The sequence below is a fragment of the Coturnix japonica genome, chromosome 1 (genome assembly GCF_054131305.1).
Source record: "Coturnix japonica strain WE chromosome 1, WE-NBRP24, whole genome shotgun sequence".
In the NCBI taxonomy this organism is placed as follows: domain Eukaryota; kingdom Metazoa; phylum Chordata; class Aves; order Galliformes; family Phasianidae; genus Coturnix; species Coturnix japonica.
The window spans coordinates 148,251,363-148,276,885 of NC_140663.1; the positions used below are offsets into that span (position 1 = coordinate 148,251,363).

The 25,523-nt window shown below is 34.5% G+C and overlaps 1 protein-coding gene across 5 annotated transcripts in view; it reads left to right on the top strand.

Annotated features, from left to right (window-relative positions):
- Positions 1 to 25,523, top strand: part of DIAPH3 (diaphanous related formin 3) — a 210,583-nt gene that overhangs the window by 179,204 nt on the left and 5,856 nt on the right. The window lies entirely within an intron of this gene.

Genomic DNA, 25,523 nt, shown 5'->3' on the forward strand with positions numbered 1-25,523 from the left:
CAGCATTAGCACAAGAACAAGAATTATAACTGAAGTTTTGAAAATAGATTTTTATTAGAAAAAATGATCAATCACATTTTAAAATGTCACCTATTACTCATCAAGTCAAAGTGTATTTAGCTTTATGGTTAAATATGTTAGGGAATGCTTTAGACCTGTATTCTGTATTTTTAACTGATTTATCGACACTTTGTAATTTTTCCTGGTCAGTGTCTCTCTGCTTTCAGTGCTCGTCTTCTCTCTTAGATAAAGTACACTTTCAGAGGTGGTTTGTGCAGTTTGGACTAAAGAGAAGAAAATGTTGTTTGTGAAGTTTTTTGTACTCCAAACATCAAATATAGCTATACAGCTTTCAAACATATATAACTTACCTAAATTCTTTCTATTACTTATTACTTTAAAAAACAAAACAAAAAAACAAAAACAAAAACTTTTCTGAGGTTCTTTTTCCATCTTAAAATGAAAAAAAAAAAAAAAAAAAAAAAAAAAGTTTGTTTATGCTGTATTCCAAGAAGATATTCATTCAGAGCGAAAGAAAAGGCAGCTTGTGGAGCTAAAGATAGTTCATATTTCATATTGTTTTTTAAAACTACAGTTTATAGAGGGTGTTAGGTAGATAAGAAGTGGAAATCTGCTTCAATTGCACGGATGTTTTTATAAAACACTTGAAGCTAGGATTTAAAGAAAACACAAAAGGAGTACTGAAGTCCGCAAGAATCCTGGAGAGTGTGAGAAAATTGAAACTAGAATTAAAGATGTAGGTAAAGGCAATATTATGGATATAATCTTGCAGAAGTTGAGCTTCTGTAACTGAAAAACCTTGTAATGAGATCACTGTTTCAGTTCCCAAGGGAGTTACTCTGGGAACAGAAATCCAAACTTGTTATTTTTTTAAAGAAACAATGTTCTAAATAATTGGAGGATGCATTAATTGGACTTACCACAGTCTATTCTTCATGTTACATTTTCCCTAGATGCAACCACAGCAAGGCATATGAGCACTGGTGTGGTAAGGTGTTGAACAACTATAACACATTAAGAAATACCAGTGAAAACTATTACACTACTCAGTCACCAAAAAATGATGCATTTAGTTTCTCTACTATTATGCCACTTTTGTACTAAAGAATAACACTGCAGGTGGAGTAAATTTAAACTGTAAATAAGCCTGGAACTTCTCTCCCACATGAAACAGGTCTGGAGCAGACCAGAAGGCAACCGGGGTTAATTAGCCACAGCTTTTAAAGATGCTGTTTGCAAAGTGCTAACGTTCATGGCTTTCAACGTAGGTGCAGTACTGAAATATCAAAATGGCTCGTGTCAAAGGCGATTGTGCTTAAACTAAACTTTAAACATCTTAAAGTATTTAAACTAATGATGCTTCAGTGTGCTTGTCTCCTTATTTTATCTGTTGCACTTCATCATTAATGCTGATCTTTTTCTACTTGTTTCCACGAGCAATGGATTTTTATATACTGTGATTTGTTTAACACACTAAGTTCCTCAATTGAGTAGAAAGCTTGCTCATTACGAAGCTGACACTGCACTGAGGACTGTTACTGAGACTTACAGCTAAAACAGGCTACTGTATACCAACTGTATGCTCATTAAGCTATTGGTTTCTATCCCCTACTCTACCTTCCTCCGGAACCAATTCTGAAGGATCACTAGAGTTGTTAAACTGTTATTTCTCTTCATCCCTTAACCCACAATTCCTATTTTCTGCTTGCTGTTTTAGACTCCTATTTCTGCTTTAATGAAATCTGAAGCATCTGAAGTCACTACATTGGGACATTTATACTTCATGATCTTCCATGTTATTAGGCTTAAGAGGACAAATTCTAGAATTTCTTCACCGTTCCTTAGGTATTACAAATCCTTTCTTATAGTACAAGCAATTGAAAGGTGAAATATAAATTTACACATCCCATAAGCTAAACGAGATGTGGCATTTCAGCTTAGTTGCATTTGGATAAAATGAATCACTTGTTTTCATTAAAGTAATTTCACTTCTTTGGCAACCCCTTATGAACCTAATATGTAGCTTCCAATTTTTCTTAGTGTACTTATTCAGATACACTACTGGTCACCTGCAGTAGACGATTAACATTTTGGAGAGGATTTCATTAACATTTACATGGTATCCCATCAGACTGTCCTTTGACTTGATATATCTTGAGACCAAATCACCCTTAGATTTCCCAAGGTTCTTCTTGCCTCTGAAGCTAGCATGTCAAAAGCCCTAGGAACTTTTATGTTCCTACATTAGAATGTTAAAATGAGACTGCAATTCAGTCAGATCTTACTGGGAGGTTCACTAGAAGACAAAGGCTTCCTATTTATCTTTTCAGTTAACTAAGAATTGGTATTAATTAAAATATATATATATATAGTGAAAAATCAAAACTGGTGAGTGAGCTGGATGTCATTAAAAACTTCAGAACTCATTTACATCTTCATTGTCCTGAAAAAGTGCATTTCTTCATCTTCTTCCACCCTACATTAAAGCAGAGCATGATCAGGCAAGAAGCAAATTGCTCCATCTCCAGAAGGTTCAAATTCACCTCCTCTGCATGGGTTAGGAGATGGTATGCAGACAACCTTTTTCCTTGCTGGCATGCATTTGGGTTTTATTTGGTTGGTTGTTTTTTATGTTTTTTTTCTAACTGTACATTACTACACCCGTGCTACAAACTGTGAACAAACAAACTTTAGGGTTTTTTTATATCATGCTGTTACCTAGCTATTGAGATAAGCTGAAACACTTGGAGATGTTTAGAAGCTATCTAATGCCTTGAAAAGAAAAATAAAGAAAGCTTTCACTGTTTGTTTGTTTGTTTGTTTGTTTTTCCCCTTGTAATATTGTGTATGAATGCTGAGGTTGAAGCTTTATTTCTTATAAATGACTTTTATTCTTTGCTTCTACATGTATATATATATTAATTTTACTCCCCCTTGTCCTTGTGCTGAAGGGTAAGCCATGCTATATTGCCATATATTATGCAATTATAGTTTAATACTTTGTGTTAGCAGTTCTCGGGGAAAATATTTTAGCCAGAAATTTTAATTGTATGCATTTATACCTAATCTACCTACTCCATTTCTACTTTCTATGGTTTTATTATTATATTTTCATGAGTTTCTGTACATTATTGCTTTGTGAAATACCAATGCAAAGGAAGAAATTTGTTAGCCAAGAATGGGAAATAATGCAGAATGTTCCCATATGGAAGGAAAATTATTTTCCTTATTTTATTTCTTTGAATTGCAGTTGGGCAAATGTGATTTTTAAGTTGGCTGTGGCCTTTTTCTAAAGCACTTGAAAACATTTATCCAGATACTGATGCCTCGCTAAATCTTACAGAGTTACTGAACATTCTCCATCATTCTTTGTCTTCCTAAAGCCTTCTGATTTTTCCTATCATCATATTTCTGTTTTGTTTCTTTTTTGTTTATCTTGCATGTGAGATTTTTGTTTGTTTGTTTGTTTTCTGGTTTGTTTGATTGCTTTTAATAGGTGTGGGGGGGATGGCACTGTTTGTGCCTTTTCATTGCTGGAATGTTATTAACCTATGTTAATATAGCTATAGCGTTAAGGCCTGTTACACTTCAAAATTTATATTAAAGCATTTAAGTATGCATGTATTGAAATCTGTCCTAACAGTGCCAAGTTTTGTGGAGTTTAAGAACTCTCCTAATCAATATGTAATGTATGGACTATAATATTCCTCAACTGCTTGCTTGATTCAGTACTTTAAATATAAGTGACATCCCTGTGTGAAGATATTTAGCTTTAGAAAAGTGGATTGTTGTGGTACCTAATTTTGTTGTGAAATTAATGTTAGTGATGCATTGCCAAAAAATAGTTTGAATGTGCTCTGTGGATTATTAAAATAAAAAGAGGGAAGGACTGTTCCTTACTAGGAAATCACTCCAGTACCTGATAATTAGAATGAAGAGTCCTGTGCCAACTTACTTAGGGAGAAACGCAAAGGAAAAGCCCATCAGAAACGCAGAATACTTACTCCCAGTCATCTTTGTGAGCATTCTGGGGACTTATAAAAATATTCTTTTATTTTAATTTGATAAGTGTAATCTGTCATGGATTGGACAGTATTATGTTGGGAACTAAACACTGAAGCATAGTTCACTGGGAATAGAAGTGAGTACATGTCCCTGTTTGCAGGTCTGACACCTGGGTGTAAATGCCCTTCTCGTATTTAGTTCTACTGTTTGCTTCTTTTTTCTTTCTTTACATTTATTAAATACATGTATTATTGAATGAAATATCTCACAGTAGAAAAACAAATCTTATATTAGGAATAAGTAAAAAGCTGGGTGTTCTTTTGACGTACCTTCATTGCCCTGTGTCTTTGCTTGATATTCTGTTGTCTGGAGATGAAAGACCACCTGTTCTTTATTTTTCCGTCTTCTAGGTTAAGATTTATAGATGTTTGTGGTTTTCATTACTCTCTTGATAACTAAAAGGAAAAAGTCAGATTCTTTCTTGTATTTCAGTCTCTAAAACTGGACAAAGATGTTGATGGAAGGGAGGACTTAAGCATAATTTCACATATCTCAAAACATGATGATCCCGTTCATGTCTCCTAGGAACAGCCTGACATTTTTACTTTCCTTGAGTAATTCTGATACTTCTTTTTTATTATTATTATAGTCACAACGTTTGCATTGTTCTGGTCACTTTGGATCAAATGTCTCCTAAAACAGTTCTCAAGTATAACTGCAATTGGCTTTGAGATTACTTTAATTCTCTGGGTCTGACGTCTGTTTGTTTATTAGAAGGAGGTGCAGAGCTGGCTGTGTGTTCTTTGACTTTTATCCTTTGTTCAAGATTGATTTTTAGTTCTCTGTCATTGTTATTTTGTATTATTATGTACTTGTAGCGTAGATTTTTTGTTAGTTGTATCTCATTCTGTGCATTGCTGTTTCTTCTTTCTCTTTAGACAACTGCATTATATTTGTATATTCATCATTACTGATTTTCTCCAGTTAGCATGGTTTTTTCTTTCTGAACTTTGAGTAATAGATTATCTTGCGAATTAATCAAACTAATCTCTTACTACCTTTTCTGCACTTTCTCTACACTGAAGTAATGGGGGGGTTGTGATTTTATGGTGCATTCTTATAAATGTGACAATATTTTTTAGTCCTCTAGAAGTCTAATTTGGAATGAGTGCTTCAAGTAACATAAAAATAGTGCTAAGAACAAATTCTTGCATGAAATTAAGTAGTATTCCCAATTAAGTTACATAGGTATATTGCATTGTAGGTGTGACGTGTCACATCTGGTTCAAAATTGTTTATGGTGAGAAAGAAAACCCTTGGGAAGTGTGTTGACATCATGGGAAGAAAGTAGCCAGACAGTAAACCAAATATACCTAAAATTTCACCCCTCAGTTGAAAACAGTTGTATGCATTTCTGTTTTTCTATTTTCTTCTGCTGAAAGTTTGTAGACTTGAAAACCACAGTACCAGGTTTGCTGCAGTATAGCATATAGCTCAGGGGATGTTGATACAGCCTGAGGTTGTAGAGCCGAATCACAGAATTGTAGGGTATGGAAAGGACTTGTAGACACTGAGACCAATTTCTTTGCTAAAGCAGGTTGCCTACAGCAGATTGCACAGATAGACATCCAGGCAGGTCTTGAATATCTCAAGAGACTCCACAACCTCTCTGGGCAGCCTCTTCCAGTGCTCTGTCACATAGTGAAACAAAGAGGAATACCCTAAATACCAGAGAATTAGTTCATGTACTCACTAAAAATATTTCAATATTTGAACACTTCCTTGTTTTAGGAAGGTTGAAAACGGGTTTAGAAAATAGCTTTGTTCCCCTTTCTAAGGAATTGATTATCTTTTCCTTTTTCCCTTTTTGTTGACTAAGGCTCTTATATAGACGTCTTCATGTCTTTGTACTTTTCTGTATTGTATTATGTAAGTAATATTTTGAATCCTTTTAATGGACTTGATAAATCCTTCTTTGGTGGAATAAGTCTTGTAAAATGTGAAATGCCTTTTTCTGGGTTAGGATTGCCAATGCGGATTTTACTGAGAGCCACTGTTTCAAAGCGTTTAAGCAGAGCATTAATAAAAATTGTTTTGGCATTAGTAGTTGTATTAAAGCCTGAATTAAAGCTGAGTACAATATATATACATGCACAGTATCTCTGTATAACATATACATATAATTGGGATATTTTCTACATAGGTACATATATATCCATTTAAGTATCATACATTCATTTTACTGTAGTAAGCAAAGTCATAGGTGTAAAGAATGCTACCAGTGACAAATGTTTTTTCTAAAAGCTATTATACAAATGTAAATTTTTTTTTTAGTTTATTTTTTCCACTTTAGGAAAGCATTTATTATATATATATATACGTATATATAAAATTTTTTGTGTTTTTTTTTGTTTTTTGGGTTTTTTTTGTTTTTTGCTTGTTTTCATTTTTGCACAATAAATTTTCTGATTTTTGTATCCCAGTCACTCATTGACACATATGTCAATTCTGTCTGAGATTCAGTGACTTCAGGTTGACCTACATAAAATAATTCATTTAATTTTAGAAAAACTTTATGTGAAGAATCACTACCATTCAGATAACTGTTGTAGTCTTACAGTTCTTGACTTGCTCAACTTTTAGAATGAAAATAAAATTTTAGAATGAAAATATCTAGATAATAAAATAATTGTCTATTTTGTAATCTATCATTGTTTATATTTCTGACTGAGATTTTTTCAAACTACATTTCTATTGTGTATTTACAGTTCTAGTTCTGTAAGTTCAAAGCTTAAAATAATTATATTTTAAGCTTTGAATATCAGTTTCCCTTTGTGACAGTTCTGCCATGGGAGAAGCCCAATTTGCGATGTCTAATTACAGTAAAATTCTGATTACATTGGTGTTATTGACAAGAATTCTGGCCACAGTGAGCTTAATGCTGGTGGCAAAGTCAGATGAAAAATAAAAAGTCCCCAAACTTTAAGAATTTGGTTTTAATGTTCTTTAAGGTAAAATCATGCATTAGACATTGTCAAATGATTTCCCAGCAAGTGCAGAAGTATCTGAATTATAATGTGAGTTTCTAGCTATTTGCAATAAGAATGTAAATAAGGTGACACAAAGCCTTATTTACAGTGACTAATGAAAGCTGTTATACTGCAGTCAGAGGGATACAGAGCAACAGGGCAATTCATTAGGAGAAAAACAGTTAACAAACAGCTAAAGCATGCCAGTTTGGACCTTTTCCTTTGAATTTGAAAACATATATGCTTCTTCTGATTTATTATGCTAGATAATTCTTTCTAAGGAAAAGTAGGTGGTAAGTAACTATTGTTGCCTGCTGGTTTCTACTAATTCACAGAAGTGCTTAGAGGAGATGTATCATTTCTGGCTTTGTAATGGATAGATAAATATGCTTTCACCACAGTGAGCCCCTTTAATATGCTGTACTTGTGATTTGCCGCAATAAGGGGTTGATTCAATATACAATATAAGCACATACATAAATCCCTCCTGACTTCGAGCATCTCTATTTAAATTCAGTATTCAACTAAGCTAGATCAGGGAATCAGTAATGTAAATCAGGCAATATGGACTTAATTTATACACTTCTAAACTACAGCTTCGGTAATAATATGAGTGTGTATCTAAAAACAAAGCAGCGCTTACCTTTGTGATTGATTTTCTTCCCATTTTCATATATTTAAGACACAATTACAAGAAATAGAAATTATAACAGCTGTGTTTAAGTTCATTTTTCTCTTTTGTACAAGCAAGATATATATTGGAAACAAGGAAAACTGTCACAGAAGTTTAGTGATAAGTTTTATACTTCTGCATACAGGCTCCATCTGATAATTCTTTTTGGAAAAAAGGAAAATTATTATTATACCGAATCATTATTCAAAATTGTATTACATGAGAGTTGGAGTACCAGCTGCTTCCATAATGTGCAACTCAGTCCAAGCTAGTGTGTTTGAACATCCTTCAGATAGTTCAAGAACCATGTGTTTTTCCCTCTGCAATTGAAGTTGAAATTAGATTTCTAATTTTGCACTGTTCTTCTTACACGCACAACTTGAAATTACTAAACAAATACTATTACTGACAGTAGGTAATGATATTTCAATAAGCAGTGGCCATGCAAGCCTCAGTTGCAACATATGCTAATGTTTTTGAATACATATGGTAGAAAAGCAGACATTAAGTAATAATAATAACATCCTACACAGCTTAATGAAAAAGAGGTGATGGAGAGTCAACAGCTATAAGCCTTTAAAGATAGCAAGCATTTTGAACATAAGGCATAGTAAAAGTGGTAACAACTAAAGACTGGACATATTATAAGCATGGTAAACAATATGGGAAGTCAAGATTAGCTGGATATTTAATGCATCACAACTTGAAGCACGATTCTAAAAGACACAATTTCTTATTTAATTACAAAAGTCAGAAAGATTTAATAGAAAATTAAGACACTCCTGCAGAACTGTAGACATTTCCACGAGTAGCTCAATGTGTTTACAACAGAACTGTACATACTTCTACAGAACTAGACATAAAGAAGCTCTAACTTATCCTGCACTAGTCTTAAACTGTAGTAAACCCATCCGTAATTTGTGAAAATTAAAATTACTATGAATTTAAAAGTACTTTGAATAATATGTATAACACAAAGAATGTACTTGTATTAGCTGCATACAGTTAGAACAAAGTTTGACAAAGTATTCTATAAATACACCTATATATATACCACAGAAACAGAGCTGTATAAATAAACTGTAGTTGCCAATAAGTTTTTGAATTTTCAGTTTAAATCTCCACAAGAAAATGACCTTTCGTTGAACAGCAGTTTCATTTAACTCTAAGACCTTACTTCTTTTAGGAGAAGAGCTGGAAATAGGACAGCTAGACCATTTGATCCTTCTTTTATTCTTTCTCCCATTGAAGCAAGCTACAGTTTTGCTGTCTATCCATACTGAAATCAAACTGAAATATTAATGAGATTTCTCTTTAGGCACTCATATGAACATATCAGAGTTAAGAAACAAGTTTGTCCTCCAAATACCATTAAGATAGTTGCATGTCTTTTGCTGTAATTACCCACCTCCAAAAAAATAAAATAAATAAAAAATTCAAAGTATTCTGTAACAGGCAACGAATATGGGGATTTCCTTTCACAGAAATGAATCTTAAATCTTACCTGACCCTTTGATATGTTACAGATACTGTGTAGGAGAAGCAAATGATAAAGAATGACTGGGACAGGTAAATAAGTTTTAATGTATACAACTTTAAGGAATATTAAAGTTCACTGAGAATGCAAATTTCAACTTTAATTGTAGAGGGAAATGCACACGGTTCTTGAACTGTATGAAGGATATTCAAGCACATTTATTTGGAAAGAGTTATCCTTTATGGAAGCAATTGGTAGTCCAACCCTGTTTTAATGTCCTACCTTTCTGAAGAATAATTCTTTAATATTTCATCATTTTTTCATGGTTTTACTGGGACATCATACTGGTAATAATACAACTGCTTTTTCAAGTATTGAGATCTGCTTATCTGTCTCTAGTTACATAAATATTTGTTATATATACGGGGAGTATTGTTTTGGTCAGTACAGTAAAATGTAAAATGCTTATAAGGACTTTGAGCTGATAGAATCTGCACTGAGAAGTTTCGAATGTGGCTTTCCATGCCAGTGCTGAGATATGAGAAGTAATATCTAGAGTGTGTTATTACAGATTTTTCTTCTCTTAAGCCCTATAAGTTCAACCTGCCATACGTAAGACTGCAAGTGTGAATGATGCGTATATGTGTAAATTTTAGAGCTTATAGGTACAGTTAAGATGATATAGTTTGCTCAGTTTTCAGTGGGGAAGTTTTACTAGGGTTATACGACAGTAAAAATGAAAGCTATACAGCACACAGAAGTGAATATATCATGTGTTAGGAATGACTGTGCTCTTGATGAAACAGTTATCTATAAGATTCCATTCTGTGTAATAGAAGCTCTTAAAAATAATTTACTGAAATTAAACTTAATTAAGAAAACTTATTTAATATTCATACTTTGGTTTAGCTGTCTCATATAAGCATCCTTGTCAACAGTCTGGAGATTCCACTCTGAAACTTCTGTTTTCCAACCAGTCCTTATGGGAACAAAACTCAGTGTTGATCATGCTACATTTCCTAATCATATCTGAGCAGAAAATCAGTGGGACTTTGTTTCTTTCACAAGTTTTGGTCTGTTTTTAATCTGACAAAAGATAGAGTTTAACTGAACAATTATAACTGCTCTTTCAAAGTTTCTTTACCCTTTCAGGACTGCAGACTCTGAGCTGCTGTCTTAATTTATATATTTACCTTCTTTGAATTTTCTTTCATTGTAGACCAAAACAATATATTAAGCAGGCACCTTTGTGTCAACTATTAAATTGTCTTGTTTCTGTTTCACTGTAGTTTCTTACGCCTTTGCTAATCTTGTCTGTTATGGATAAAATTTTCTATGTCTTCTACCTGAGGTTGGTGATCCCCCACCCCTCTGGGTTCTCCTGTTGTCCTATGCTCCTCCCATGTTGGAGGAACAATATACAGAAGGAAACTGAAATAAAATGTATCTGTGGGAAGAGACTTCTGACTTCTAGGGTCTGGGCAGACAGGAGTTTTGATGAAGTGGATAATTGGACTAGGCAATTTGGCCAGAAAGAAGGTGAAAATGAATGGAGAGTAAGAAGAGAGGGAAGGGCTGGATGGCCAGTGAAAGTGCTCATGAGAGCTACGCATTCAACTGAGGTTGGAGAAATGAGAGTTAACAGCTGAAGACATTAAAACACACACACACACATTAAAAAAAAAAAAAAAAAGCTTTGGAAAACTGTGCAAAAACATATTGTGTGATAAATAAGCGGTTGCATCTATTCAAAGGCTAAAAGTGGAGAAAAATTAGGAAGTCCTTCAAGTACTAGAATGGGCTGCTAAGGAAATGGTGGAGTTCCCATCACTGGAGGTATTTAAGAGATACAGGGTCCTGGCATTACAAGATGGGGTTTAATGATGTAAATTGGTATGTCACATTGATGGTTAGACTTGATGATCCCAAAGGTGTTTTTCAACCTAAATGATTCTATGATTCTGTGATTCCTCATCATAGGAATTTTTTTATTTTTTTATTTTTTTTTTATGGCTTACATAAGAAGTAATTTTTTGTAGGGTAGCTATTATACAGAGACAGTACCAAAGTCTACTGAGGTTTCATATCAGTAACAGCCTTGGTATTTCTTTTCACTATCTTACCAGGGAAATCTAATGCTTAAAAGAACACTTTTTCCTTCTTTTTTCTTTTTTTGTTTTTCTGTATTTTGGTTTGGTTTGGTTTTGGTTTTTCTGCTTCTCTTTTTTTCAGGGTGGTAAACTAAAATTTGGACTTATTTGACTGAGAGTTCATCAATAAATTTTAAAAAATACATGTAAAACCTTATCCTTACACATCTTCCAAAAATCCCTCTGGAAATCTGTTTATTGACAAGTCATCTCATAACTCCAGATTTTGTTGTTTTGTGATTCTAAGCAGAATCTGTTTATCTTCATGACAAGCTGAGCATTTCTGCAAGCTGTACTACCTGTTTGAAAATTCACTTACCTAGCTTCAACAAATTTGATTGCAAAATCACTAATTCTGGCCCTTAGTTTGTCCACTAACAGATATTCTCAATAGTATATAATTTGATATTGTATGTTTAATTTCAGGCTTTTTTCTTCTAGCAGTAATAGCTATCTCAATTAATAAAGGTGGGAAAATGTTTTGAATTGGTAGAATTAAACTTACCATAAATTGCATAGCCTACCTTGTCACATTCAAATTGGAAAAGCAAAAAACTTCTGTCAAAAATTCAATTTAGCATTACAGAGATCACTGTTGTATAACAACCCTTTATCTGTAGTAGTGTACAAAAGCACTTCTAACAGTGCATCAATTTTCACAGCCATTTAGTAGATTAGAAAGCAATTGTAAACAGAGTAAAACCCACATTAACTCCTGTCAACAGCCTGCCTTTTTCTCAGTTATGGATTTGTTTGAAATAACAGTGAAGTCTAAAGTGATTGCATCAACATCACAGATTGTATTATAAATATGAATGAACCCATTGTAATGGACTGCATAGTAATATATGGCAGACATTTGTCCTTCCCATCAAAGTAACAGCTTTTGTAAAGGAAGAATAGCTATGACATAAGGGAACATGTCACTCTACAAGAAATTATTCCTCCCGTTATGAAACAGTAATTGTGCCAACTGACTGGTTTTCAAACTATCCTGAATTTTTATTTTATAGTAATGTACCATTAAGAACTGTTTGGTGTTTCTCCTAACTGAAATCATATATGCATATGCATACATATGCATGTATGTACATGTGTATTTATGTTAAAGTGAGCAGTTATCAATGGTTAGATTATTTTGGGATTTTTATTTGGTTTTTTATAACACTGATAAAAACAATAAATACATCAAGAATAAAAAGTTTACTGTTGGGGTTTGGGGGGTTTTTTGTTTGTTTGTTTTTGTTTTAAATTGGAACTCACCAGTTGGTGATAACTGCAATAAATTGATTTACTGGACATGGTGAATGTTGATCATTAAACAATTGAATATCCTTCATATACAGTAGTACACACTATACATAATACAGTGAAGTGTATTTTATATTTTCTTCATTTCTCTGGAGAGTTACTTTCCAGAAGAAGGTGGTTCCTAATGTCATTAACTATACTATAACCCTGGACACTAGACATTTTCAAATGCCTGTTTCTAGAAGTGCATATGTTTTGTTGCAGTCACAGATGATGAAGATTTCTCTCCTACAACTCCATTTCTCATGTTAGAAATCTATGGCTGTTGAATAATTCTGGTACTGCTACCACAATCCTACTTGCAAATTTATGTATCCCATTATTACTGAGAATTTCTGTGGGGTTTTTTTTGATCTTTTTTTTAAGGGAGGGAGGGGGAAGGGTGCAATTTGTGCAATAAGATGGCTGCTCCAAAGTAATGCCTCCTATTCTATTATGCTGGCACATGACATCAGAGGCAGATGTTGATGATATGGCAGTAGAGAATGAATCTTCCCACCAGGATTCCATTATATTTTGTTGCTGTGTGGCAGATAGCAACAGAGGGGCAGTATGATTGAATGGCATTTGACATGGAAGTGCGTATAAAGCAAAGGTGTGTCAATGAATTCCTCCATGTGGAAAAATGACCATGTCATTTTTGTATAGATAATACATATAAATTAATGTCAACCCACTGACATTAATTGATGCTTGCTAAATGTTTATGAAAACCAAACAGTGGATGTAAGCTCAGTGAGGCGGTGGGTGGTGCTTTTCAGCATCAGAAACAGTGATCTGAAAGACAAACCAGGTTCTGAATGGCCATGGTAATGCAGTGCATAGAATCATAGAATGGCTTGGTTTGAAAGGACGTCAAGGATCATGAAGTTCTAACCCCCATACTCCATGCAGGGCCACCAGCCTCCATATCTAATACTAGACCAGGCTGCCCAGGGCCCTATCCAACCTGGCCTTGGTGCAGCTGAAGTATCATCCAAAATCCTCTTATCTGTCATAAGCATTCATGTTAATTCTTTCCAAAACGTGATACCTCTTAATGCCAACTCACATATATGGTCAATCTAATTTACTGTGTAAATTATATCTTACTGATCTGTGTTTAAGAAAAAAAAGAAGTCTTAAGTAGCCAGCCAGCTACACAAAGCACTAGATTTAGTGGTCTCTGTCTACCGTATATCTGTTTATCTTCTTCAGCCCACTTCTCTGCCTGACTTACACCACTAATAAAAAACATTTTATTAGGAATAAGACTCAGAAACTGCCATTCAAAGCTGACAGTTCTCAGGTGGGTTTCAGTACCTATAAGGAAAGTAAAGAAAGCTCATGGTCTGATGTATGTGTATTCCACTTAATTTCATGGAACTTGTTGTAACTATCTATTTAAAACTAATCTAAACTGGACTTTAAAACTTAAAAAAAAAAAAAAAAAAGAAATAGATATCTAAAGTATGTACTTTTAATTGTACTCTGAAGATTACCTTTTTCCCTTGACTAGTCACTTGACAGTGCAATCACTTTTCTGTTTTTGTCCTGTAGAGTCAGGCATAATGATTCTGTGTAAAGACTACAATATCCTACAAGGATTTTATTGTAGTGGACTATAGCAGATGTGGATGCATAGGTAAGATCTATAGACATCCCACACTTTGTGCTGACCTTGAAAATTAAATCGTTTTTATTGTTGGTACAGTACTATACAATTTCAGCCACATTCAGATGTATTATGTGTTTGCCTATTAAAAGAGTCTCAAAAATTTGAAATCTATTTATTTCAGTAGGGTCTTTTGTTTGTGTAACAGTCATTCCTGCTTGGAAGAATATGGAAATGTATATAGTGTGATAAAAGAAATTACTTTCTGTATTAATTCTGATAGGCAGAGGTCATTCAGATTATTTCTGTGTGGATGATGAGATATAGCATAAAAGTCTATTAATCTGTAAATGTGAACAAGGTGTATGTCCAGAGATGAAAAAAAGTTTAACTGCATGTATTTATTTGATACCAAAAAAACATTATTTTTAATTATTATTATTATTATAGCTGTTAGAATGTTAGAACTCCTTTCCTTTATTAATTCTTTAGGTTTATGTTTTATGGAATAATTCAAATTTAATGTCATGCTTAGTATGCTTACAAGAAGAAAAAATCTTTAATCTATGCATAAAATATGGTGATATGATCCAGTGAAAGTATTTTGTTTATTGTATATTTTAAATGGCAATGAGACTATATGAGTTAAAGTAGTGTTGAATAACAGGTATTGCTATGGTTTTATACTATTTTTTTTTAAGTTGATACACATTCTAATAAGTACTGTTAGAGATTGTTGGTGGTTTGTTTTTATTTGAGAGAAAGAATCTGTATACATTTTCATGAGACTTAAATCACTTTCCCCTTAATCCTTTCACCTAAGCTAGAAGTCTTTGGTAACACAAATTCAAACACATAAGGCAGAGTAATATCTAAAATCCAGTTGCCTTGCTATACAAAGCAAAACACCATATTTATATCTTAATCCCTTAAAACTAGAAGCAAACACTGCATATGAGATTCTTAGGTTTCAATATACACTATTAGAATTTATAAATTTTGCATAGCTAGGACTAAATCTAAACCATTATCAGCTTAAAGCAGTGATAATTTTCACATGAGGGGTAGAATTCCATATGTCAGTACAGTTATTTTATAGGCTGATTGTAAGTCCTGAATATGTTTCAGGCTTGTTAGAGACTTGCAAAACTACACAAATTTATATCACAGATCTGTAAACATGAATAACTGTAAAATATATGCCTAAGTATTTAGAGAAAAGGAAGTGAACATAAAGGATTTTTAAGAAGCAAAAATTTATGATAAGTAACAGCTGAGTGGCATACTTAATAATGACTATTTTCACATCTGCCATTCTTGACTGTATATTATATACAAAACAGTTTTCCCCTGTTCATGTCTAAACTACTTGCTTTAGCAAACAGAATGTGATTTACTTCCACAAGAACAAACTTTATGAAATTCTATTGCTTATGTTAAATAAGCATTGAGAGAGGTGCACATAATCTGTTATCTACCTCTGAAATCACTGAGAGTATAACATAGGATCATACAATCTCCTGTCACTATCCTGACTAGACAGTCCGCCATTTATGCAGATTTTATGTAGTCAAAAGTTCGAACTTTTCAAATACAGAAGTTATAACCTTTAAAAATAGTATCTGGTAACTTACTTTTAGATGGCTACTGCAGGCATTCACATTTGAGTTAGTTACTGTAAGCTGTCTCTACCTGTTTCAGATATCTACATCAGGGTGAAATGAAGCACACTTCAGAAGTGCTTGTTTCTCCTCATTGACTGTGAAGGGAGCCTGAGGCAACTAGCAGAAACTCATTTACTCCAGTGAATCTCACATGGGGATCATTGGCCTTTGGCCAGGCACAAGGACACACAGGACTAAGCATGCTCCATTGTTTCAAATAATTTTATACAGTACTGCCAAAAAAAAGATTATTTTGTTTCTGTAGTTGCAGTGTGCCTATACAAATGCAATTGAACTTTGTTCTGAGGTATGCTTTTAGATAATAGAAGATTAAAATACAGACCTACACCTCATCTTATTCAAACTGTTCCCATTTAAATGTTAAATTATGGAAAAAAACTCTTTTGTCATTACTAATCTCAGAAGCAGCAAACTTATATCATAGAATCATAGAATGGCCTAGCTTAGAAGGGACCTTAAAGATCATCTAGTTCCAACCCTGTGCTGTGGGTGGAGTTGTCACCCACCAGCTCAGACTGCTCAGGGCCTCATCCAACCTGGCCTTGAACAACTCCAGGGATGGGGGCATCCACAGCTTCTATGTGCAACCCATTCCAATAGCTCACCACCTTCTGAGTTAAAGATTTCTTCCTAATGTCTAACCTAAATCTCCCCTCTTTTATTTTAAAAGCCATTCCTCCTTGTCCCATCATTATTAAACAGTGTCAGTTTAAATGTTATTAAACAAAGTCAGTCCCCCTCCTGCTAACAAGCTCTCCTCATGTACTGGAAGGCCACAGTGATGTCTTCACAAACCCTTCTATTCTCCAAGCTAAACGTGCCCAGATCCCCCAACCTTTTTTCATAAAAGAGGTGCTCCAGCCCTTTGATCATCTTTGTACCCCTCCTTTGGACCCGCTCCAACATCTCTGCACATCACTTCTTGTATCTAAAGCAAGAAGGCCTCATCCATATACTTCTCTTGATCAGATGGCCTGCATTAATTTCTGAGCACCAGATGTATTTTGCTGGTTTAGTCCCTAATTTTCACACACAGGCTCTCCATGGTTGTATTTCAGAGGCAGCTCTTAATAGTTACCTATATTTTGGTATAGAAGGCAAGTCCTCTGACTTGCCTATCCCTTCTAAAACGCCTGTAGTGCATTGGAAAGGAAGGTAGAAGGTTCGAAAGGACCTACCAGATCATCTATTCCGTCTGTTGCCCCATTACCCTTTCTACCACAAGCTACTAAACCATATCTCATAGCTCCTCATCCTCAAGATGCCTCTTGAACACTGCCAGGGACACATCACCTCCCTGGGCAGAGCATCTCAAACCAGGAGAATTGAGGAGGACCCTAGCTATACTCCTGATCCCTGCAACATCTTTCCAAGAGACATAAAGGCCTTTTTAGTAATTTTGCAATTTCCTAGTTACAGACCCAGCCAAAAGATCAGATGTAGTTTGCAGTAGCTGAATTCTTAGAGGATATTCTCCCTCACCACCATAGTCTTCCTGAGTTGGGATATTTCTGAAGTGAAATACATGAATATCTAACCATAATTTTTAGAACCGTCCTCTGAATCTGCTGAACAGTTATTCTTCAGTGGTGCTGGTTGATGCTAGGAATCCTGATTTGTTCACAGTATTATTGCAGAAATCTTAAAATTATATTTCTTCTATTGGATGTTACTTTAAAATGATCAAGTCTGTTCTTGAGATTTGCATTTTAATAGATTTTACCTAGGCTGCATTCAGCTGCTGAACACTGAGTTATTTATCAGTAGAATTTGTTTTTCTTCATAGCATTTAAAGCTATTTGGGTATAACATTACTCTTTTGAAATGAGTTCTAATGAGGATGCTAGGAAAGATTTGGAAATATAAACCTAACATATTTACCATGACTGAGTAACTTAACTGATGAGCTAGCAATGTGTTTACAGAACATATTCATTCTAGAAAGAAATGTCATTATGACAATTTCAATTATTATATGCAGTGTGTTTCCTAAGAGGTGTTTTTAGGTTCTCTTCAGAATGTGATGGCAGGAAAAGAATTTTCTTTTTCAGAAATGCAGTGGTCGTGATTATATATGACCTGTATATGACAGTTATAAATGTGTATCCTGGTATTCATGAAAATTTAAGAGTAAACAGAAGGAATAATGGTGGCACATGGGAGAGTGAGGAGATTTCTGAATATGTACAACTAAGCAATCAGATGGTTTCCATCACAGACAGGCTTACTTCTAGAATGAGATTATTTTCTCTACACTAAGTATATATGCTCAGAGATGAAGTGCGAGCTTGTAGAGGGGGGTTTATACCAGTATAAAGTGATACAGTAAACTGAACAAAAGCTGAGAGGGAGAGGAATGGAAATGTGTTAGGCAAATATCAAAACTGTGAAACTGTATCTTGGAAGTCTTAAAAGTCTTAAAACTGATGCGTGAATAGCTTTCATCAAATGTAGATATGCAATGGCAACTAAATAAGTATTGATCTGTTAAAATATCAGCAGTTGTGCCAGGTCTGTCTGGGTGGAAGTTAACTTTCTTCCTGGCAGCCCATATGGTGCTGTGCTTTGTGTTCCCAACAGAGCTCTGTTGATGACACACCAATGTTTTGTCTGTTGCTGAAGAGTTCCAGGACTTCCTCTCCCTCACCCCCAAAATACATAAAGCATCTTGGCAAGGCTTTGGGAAAGATGTCACCCAAGCTCAATGAAGAGCTATTCCATACATGTAACATCATGCTCAGCAATAAAATCTCCAGGGAAAAAAGAAGTAAGGGGGAAACATTTGTAGCTATGGTGTTTGTCTTACTCTTACACTTGCTGAAAAAGAAAACCTTTAATGCTAATTCAGATAAATTCCAGTGGTCTTTGCTGTAATCTGCTGTCCTCTGAATTGAATCATTTGACTGTGCATGCTACAGAGAAATAAGTTAAGCTTGTATTTTTCTATTATTTGTGATTGACCAGACTTTTCTGTTATTACTTTAATTACCCCTCAAGCAGTGTTCTGATGTGTGATCGCATGCAGCTCAGTGTTCTGTGAGTCCTTCAACATGACGATTCATGGAATAATTATCCTGTCATCACACCTTGATTCATTGTTACGTAGTTTCCCAGGCTTGTGGTCTTGCTCACATTTGCTTAGCAACCAGATCACACATCTCTGATACTTATTATTCAAGTAATCACCCTCCACAGTACATAGATGCATCAATTAAAGCTTTACAATGAAGTATATTGTTTTGTGTAGTATCCTCAGGTGTCAGGAATTAGAAATTGGCTAATCTGAGTTGATATTAAACAAACACGCATGCAAACATTCTAAACAAAAAAATGTGGTAGGTCATGATCAACAGGAAATTGAAGAAAAAATATATTTTGTTCTTAAAATGTTCAGTCTTTTCTAGAGACTTATCAATATAAATGCAGTTCTGAAATGTCTAAGGACCAAACATCTATTTTAGATGTGTTTTTTTTCAAATGAAAATCAATTTATATCTCCATTATTGGCTCTTACCTATATTCTTTGTAAACATTTTCTGGCTAATTTTCAGATTTGGGTAGATTTCACAGCAAATTATTATTAGAATGTGACTTGAGTAGCAAGAAGCTGTCAAGATGGTTCAGTGATTTAATGTTGGCATCCTGCAGCTCTGACTGTAATCAGCAGATGCACTGGCATTACCATAAATGTTTTCTCTGACAAAAAAAGAGATTTTTCCTGTTTGGAGGCTGCTGTTTCTGATTAAATTTAGTTTGGCTTCTTTTGCATAATTAATATACCATGATGATCTCTAACCTTTTGTTTTTAGTATCACCTTTTGAGCTAGGCACATTTGCAAGGCTGCTTTGTAAGTCAAAATAGACAAAGTAATACCAGGTCCATATGTAAAATTCTTTTTCCTTTCAGTTGTTTAGGAGGTCTTGCTGCTTTCAGCCTTGATTTTTCAGTGAATGTAAAGGGATCATTTGTTCAGTCTCTTTTATTGGCTCTGTGTCTGCATTAAGTTTTTCATCTAAGTGAGAGAAAAGCTTCTTCTATTAGACCAAAGAATGTGGACCAAAGAAATTTAAGTCTTAAATTAAAAAAATACTCCCTTACATAGCAAGACTAACTGATCTTTTCTGATACCTGATCAGTCGTACACACTAACTGCATTCAATTGATTAGGAAAAGAGGAATCTGGAAATCTCATAGCTGGCTTTTGAGGATTAACTGAGTTTTTACATAACAAAGTGTCTGCAAAGTGTTTATCTGTTAAAATATAGGACGCAAATGTGTTCATGAAGTGAGAAATGCATACCATTAATGATGTTAAACAGAACGTTTTGAATTTGTCTGGATTGGATTAATTACCTATGACAATGTATTTAGAATTTGTTTCAGATAATAATCCGTGATGATGGGGGAAGTGAGTAAGAGCCATCTTTAGAGAAAATTTCCTTAATTAGATTCTGTTGAAAACCTAGTCCCTTTGCAAAGTGATTTGTTAAACTTGCAGCGTACAGTTCTTGGTGTGAAACACATCTATCACTGGATCATGTCAAGAGCAGGATTATTTTCAGATCTCATCTTCCTTCACACATGAGCAAGGCCCAATCACAGTCCATCCCAAAGAGAGGAAATAAATAATTGAGTGAAAACACATAACATTAATTAGCTTGATACGCTAAAAGAGAACTGTCAGAGCAGTTTATAGGCAGTCTTGAGAAACAAGCAGAAAATGAATCACTTTTTACATTGCATTTATTTCCTAATATTTGTTTTTTAGTAAGGCTCTTAAAAATGTACTATTTCCTGCTGCACAGTTTCTACTTTCTAGCATGATTTTGACCATTAAATTTTCTACAGCAGAGAAAAGGAAGAACCATAGTAATAATAATTCTTGAATGATGAAAGTCACATGAAGCAAGGTGACTCAGCTTCAGACTATCTCCAGTGCATTCATGAAGGCAATCTTGGATGTTAGTGTACGCAGGTTACACTTCACAATCACCTCTTTGCTTCCGTGCTGTAAAGAGAGGAGCATGGGAGCCTGGAAGCTATTCCTGCAGTCTTTTGGATAATAGTGAATGACGGCACACTGTGACTGTGACCTGTGTGGGCGCAAACTGCCCAAGCACATTGTTCCAGTACGAGTTAGAGGAATGTAAGAAAATTGCATTTCTACTTGACTGTTAAGACTAACACTCGCCTACTTTACCAGCAGTCTTCACCTTTTAACTTTATGTTACTCCCAAAAGCATTTGCAGGACTACTTTTGCTTTAGAAGCAGGCTGATTCCATAGGAGAAAAGTACAATGGATGATGAAAGATTTTTTTTCCCATTAGTTTTCACATTACAAAATATTTGTGTTCTACCTTCGATTTTTCGACTTATCAGTACTCTGATTGCTGATATAGGTGTGGAAATGGAAATTTGGGCTATAACAAGGATATACAAATACTATGCTTTTCTAGCAGTAATTAGAATGCTTAGGATCCTTTGTAAAGCTTTCTTATCAGGAATAGTGGATAAGAAGAGGATAAACTCAAGAGTTTGGCATTAAATTCTAAAGGCAATTACTAGGCACAGTTGTTTTTTTGTAAAATATTTATGCTAAATTAATAAATACTTAACAAGCAACAATACTATTTAGAGCTGCAGTGAGTGGAATCTCATAAATAACAGGTCATTCTTTTAGATGTTTTTTATTGTTTGAATTTGTTGAGATTTTATTTTCCAGAGATATGAAGGTTCCCAGTGCTCTTTTTGTTGTGGAAGAGGGGCAGAGAAAGGGTTGGTCCACAACAATTGAGAAAACACTGCCACAACTTTAGTGTTTCTTTTCCATTTATTTTCCCCAACACATTACTTATCATTACACACTGCAGCTGCCAGAGACTTTCCTTTGATGCTAGCAATGTTTATGCATATTCCTTAAATTCTGTATCAAAGTGTAGCTTGTATTCATCTATCTATAGGTAGATACCACACAAAAGTGTTTGGAAACTAAATGGATCTCCTGTTCAAAGCCGTCAGTTTAGAATGAGATTTTTTTTTATTATTATTACATAAATCATCAGAATATTATCAGAGTATAGCTTATAAAACATTAATATGGACCTTATGTAAAAATGGACCTCTCTGTTCTTTGTCACGCCAACTTGAAATGGTCAACTACAATATGCTTGTGTATAGAGTAGAAAGCCCAGTAATGAAACACATTTCAGAAATTTAAACTAACCCAGATATATTAGTCAGATATCATTATAATTTCCTGATTGTTTCCTTTTCTGAGGAACAGAAATGTTTGTACCTATTTGTATCCTGGAAGAAATCCCATAAACACCTCATTTGAATAAGAAGTCCAGCCACTGCCCAAAAGCATACTGTCACTAAGCCTCATCTATAAGAATGAGATAGGATTGAGGTTCATCTTTTCACCTTCCTTCATCCCAACATAAATAAGATTAGTTTATTGCTTATTAATACTAGACATACACAAAATTATTCATCTGTTCTTTAATTAAGAAACTTGCTCTTCTTTATTTTTTAAGAATAACTCAAACCATGTGCTCTAAAAATCAATGGTGATCATAAAGTAGGTTTCAAATTTGGAAGTTTCCATTTTTCAGTGTCGTAGAAACTACCAAATGTATCTTCATTTATGGAAAGATGCATGAGAACAAAACAAGATCCACTATTATGCAGTGAAATTAGGAAGGAGGCTAAAGCCATAAGACTGTGCACCATTGTGCACTTTCAGAGGTTTCCCTCCTCACTTACATATAAAGCTTGGGTAAATTTTATCATCAATTTGATAACAATTGTTCTTGTTTCCTCTTGAGAGACAATTAAGACTTGCATTTAAATCATAATAACTTAAATTTACATTTCTTGTAATGAAAGTCATTGCCATATTAGATTAAATTATAAACAGAAATTGTTTCCACACATCTCAATGCAAATGCAAGGTGCATTTGGAAGAAGTAGGGGTAAGACTGAATGGAGTGATCAGCAGGAGCTTGTCTTTGGGGAAGATGTAGGTTAGCAAGAGATTAAAACAGTTTTGAAAGGCTTTGCTTTAAGAATGGGTAAAAGGAGCTGGGTCAGCACAGTTTGTTTCTTCCCAAATTAATTTATTCAGAGTTTATAATTGATTTGCATTGAAATTTAGTTTATATAAATTCTCTAACCCAGTCTCACTTAGTTCTGGCATACTCTCTTTTTGCCTCTGAAATGAACACAAAAACTATATTCAGTGTTACTGAAAACTTAGTGAATCTCATCTTAACTATTGATTAATGTTTATTCCTTGCATTTCACACTTTTTAATAAAACACTAGAACAGCAACATCAATTAAATGTATGTTTTTATTTTTATTTAATCTTTGAAGGCTCAGTAACACTTTTCTGTGCCTTATCAAATCTTTTCTGCTTTGGATTAAGTCAAATTGTGAGCACTTAGCATGAAGTATTATGGTCTAAGAAATTTCTTATCAAAGATCATTTGAGTACAGCTAACACTGCTTTAGGTGCTAGGGTTAGTGCTGTGGGGTATAAATGAAATAAGTCACACCAACACACAACACTCCCCTGATTTGGGGGATTTTCTTCCATCCTTCCCTTGTCAGTCACAGAAATGTTGAAAAAATAGGAAACTAATAAAAAATGGCAATAAAATATATTTTAAGTATTTTTCATTACACTATCCAGCAAGATGATGATAGAACATTTTTATGAGTCATGTTATGTAATAGGCATGTGCCTTCTAGCTATTGCAGTCTTTCCTATTACATCTGAATTTTGCTCCTGGGAGGTAAGGCTGGCTTTTAAGGATGAGAATTAGGTGCTGTGACGTTCTAACACCAGTGCCAAGGAATGGATTTCAGAGCACTAACTTCGGGCTGTATAAACGACTTTAAGGAAATAAGAAAATCGAGGCTCACAAATGTGCAGCACCTTAAGATGTAGTAGGGATGGAGGGGCAGTGCAGAAAATAAAGCCCCCATTTCCTCCTGTTGTGGTTTAACCCAGCAAGTAGCTGAGTACCACACAGTTGTTTACTCACTCCCACCACCTTGGGAATGGGGGAGAGAATCAGAATTTGTGTGTTGAGGTAAAACTATTTACTAAGATAGAAAAAAGGATAATATTTCTGTATGTCTGTATAACAGTTCTGTATGTCTGTATAAATATATATTTATATATATTTATACACATGTTGTGATGCACAAACAATTGCTCACCACCCCCTGACCACTGCCCAGCTAGCCACTCAAGCAGTGAAAAAGAGCCCAGTTAACTCCTACCCCTTTCAAAACTCCTTCCACATGATGGTGTAAAATATCTCTTTGGCTAAATGGTGTGCAATGTCCCTTTGGCCAGTTTAAGTCAGCTTACCTAATTCTTTTCCCTCCCAGCTTCTCGGGTCTTTCACTAAGAGTGGCCTTGATTCTGTATATATATTCTGCATAGCTGCTTAGGAGCTTAGAAGCAGCAATAAACATCAGTGTATTATCGTCATTGTTTTTCTCCTAGACTGAAACATAGCATCATACCATGTGATAAAGAAAAATCCATCCCAGATGAAACTGTGACACCTACTTGAGAAGAAAACAGGAACTAATGATTTTATTTTTGCCCTTTCTGATAGTACAAAAGCCAAGAGTTTGGTATATGGAAGTTCAAAATCACCATTTTGAATATTGGAGTTTTTTTCTCCTGTTGTGCTGGGAAGCCACATGGGTACAACATGAACATGATTCAGTACCTCTTCCCTGACTTTCAGTTTCACTCATCAGGGACCGGGAACCAAGGTCAAAGTGTGACACCACGCTGAGCAGCCAGTGGTGAGGGCTATTACTTTTACCAAGCCAAAACCATTTGACATGGGGGCATGCCCCTAGAATATTTTCTAGCAAAGTCAAGTCATGATTCATAATGTAAAAATAATTTGCATTTGTGATAAGGGTGATGTGTAAGTGTTGTCCGAAGAAAATCTATCAGCATAGACATAGCTTCAGGAATATAATGCACATGGAGCAGAAGCCAAAGAGATCAGAAATACTACACTGAGTCTTTGAGCAATTTTCCTTGTTAACTCGGTAAAAGATGTAATGAGACTATAACTGCAATCGTTCTTGCCTATATTATGATTTTATCATGCCCCACATTGAGATGTATGACTGTAATACAAGCTTATAATGCCATGTAATGTCGTTCTCTTTATTGTATTTACAGCTTTATTTTCCAATCAGTGTACAAGTATTTACATAAAAACTAAATATGTCCTTAGTACCAAGACTTTTATTGAGAGACTATGCAATGAAATAAAGCTTTTCAAAGTACATTTTTATTTAAAATATTTATTACCGGCTTTAGAAAAATCTGTGTCTCAACTTCAGTAAGTCTATTGAAATCATTTTTGTTCACCATTAAAGATAATATATAACAGCATTAGTGAGGATTTAAAAATCTCCAACCTATCGTATTTTGTTTCCCCAGGTTCACAGCAGGCAGGTCTCACATTGCTGATTTTTTTTGTACACATACTATTGCACAATTTCTTTTTTTTTCCCTGAATATAAAGTATGT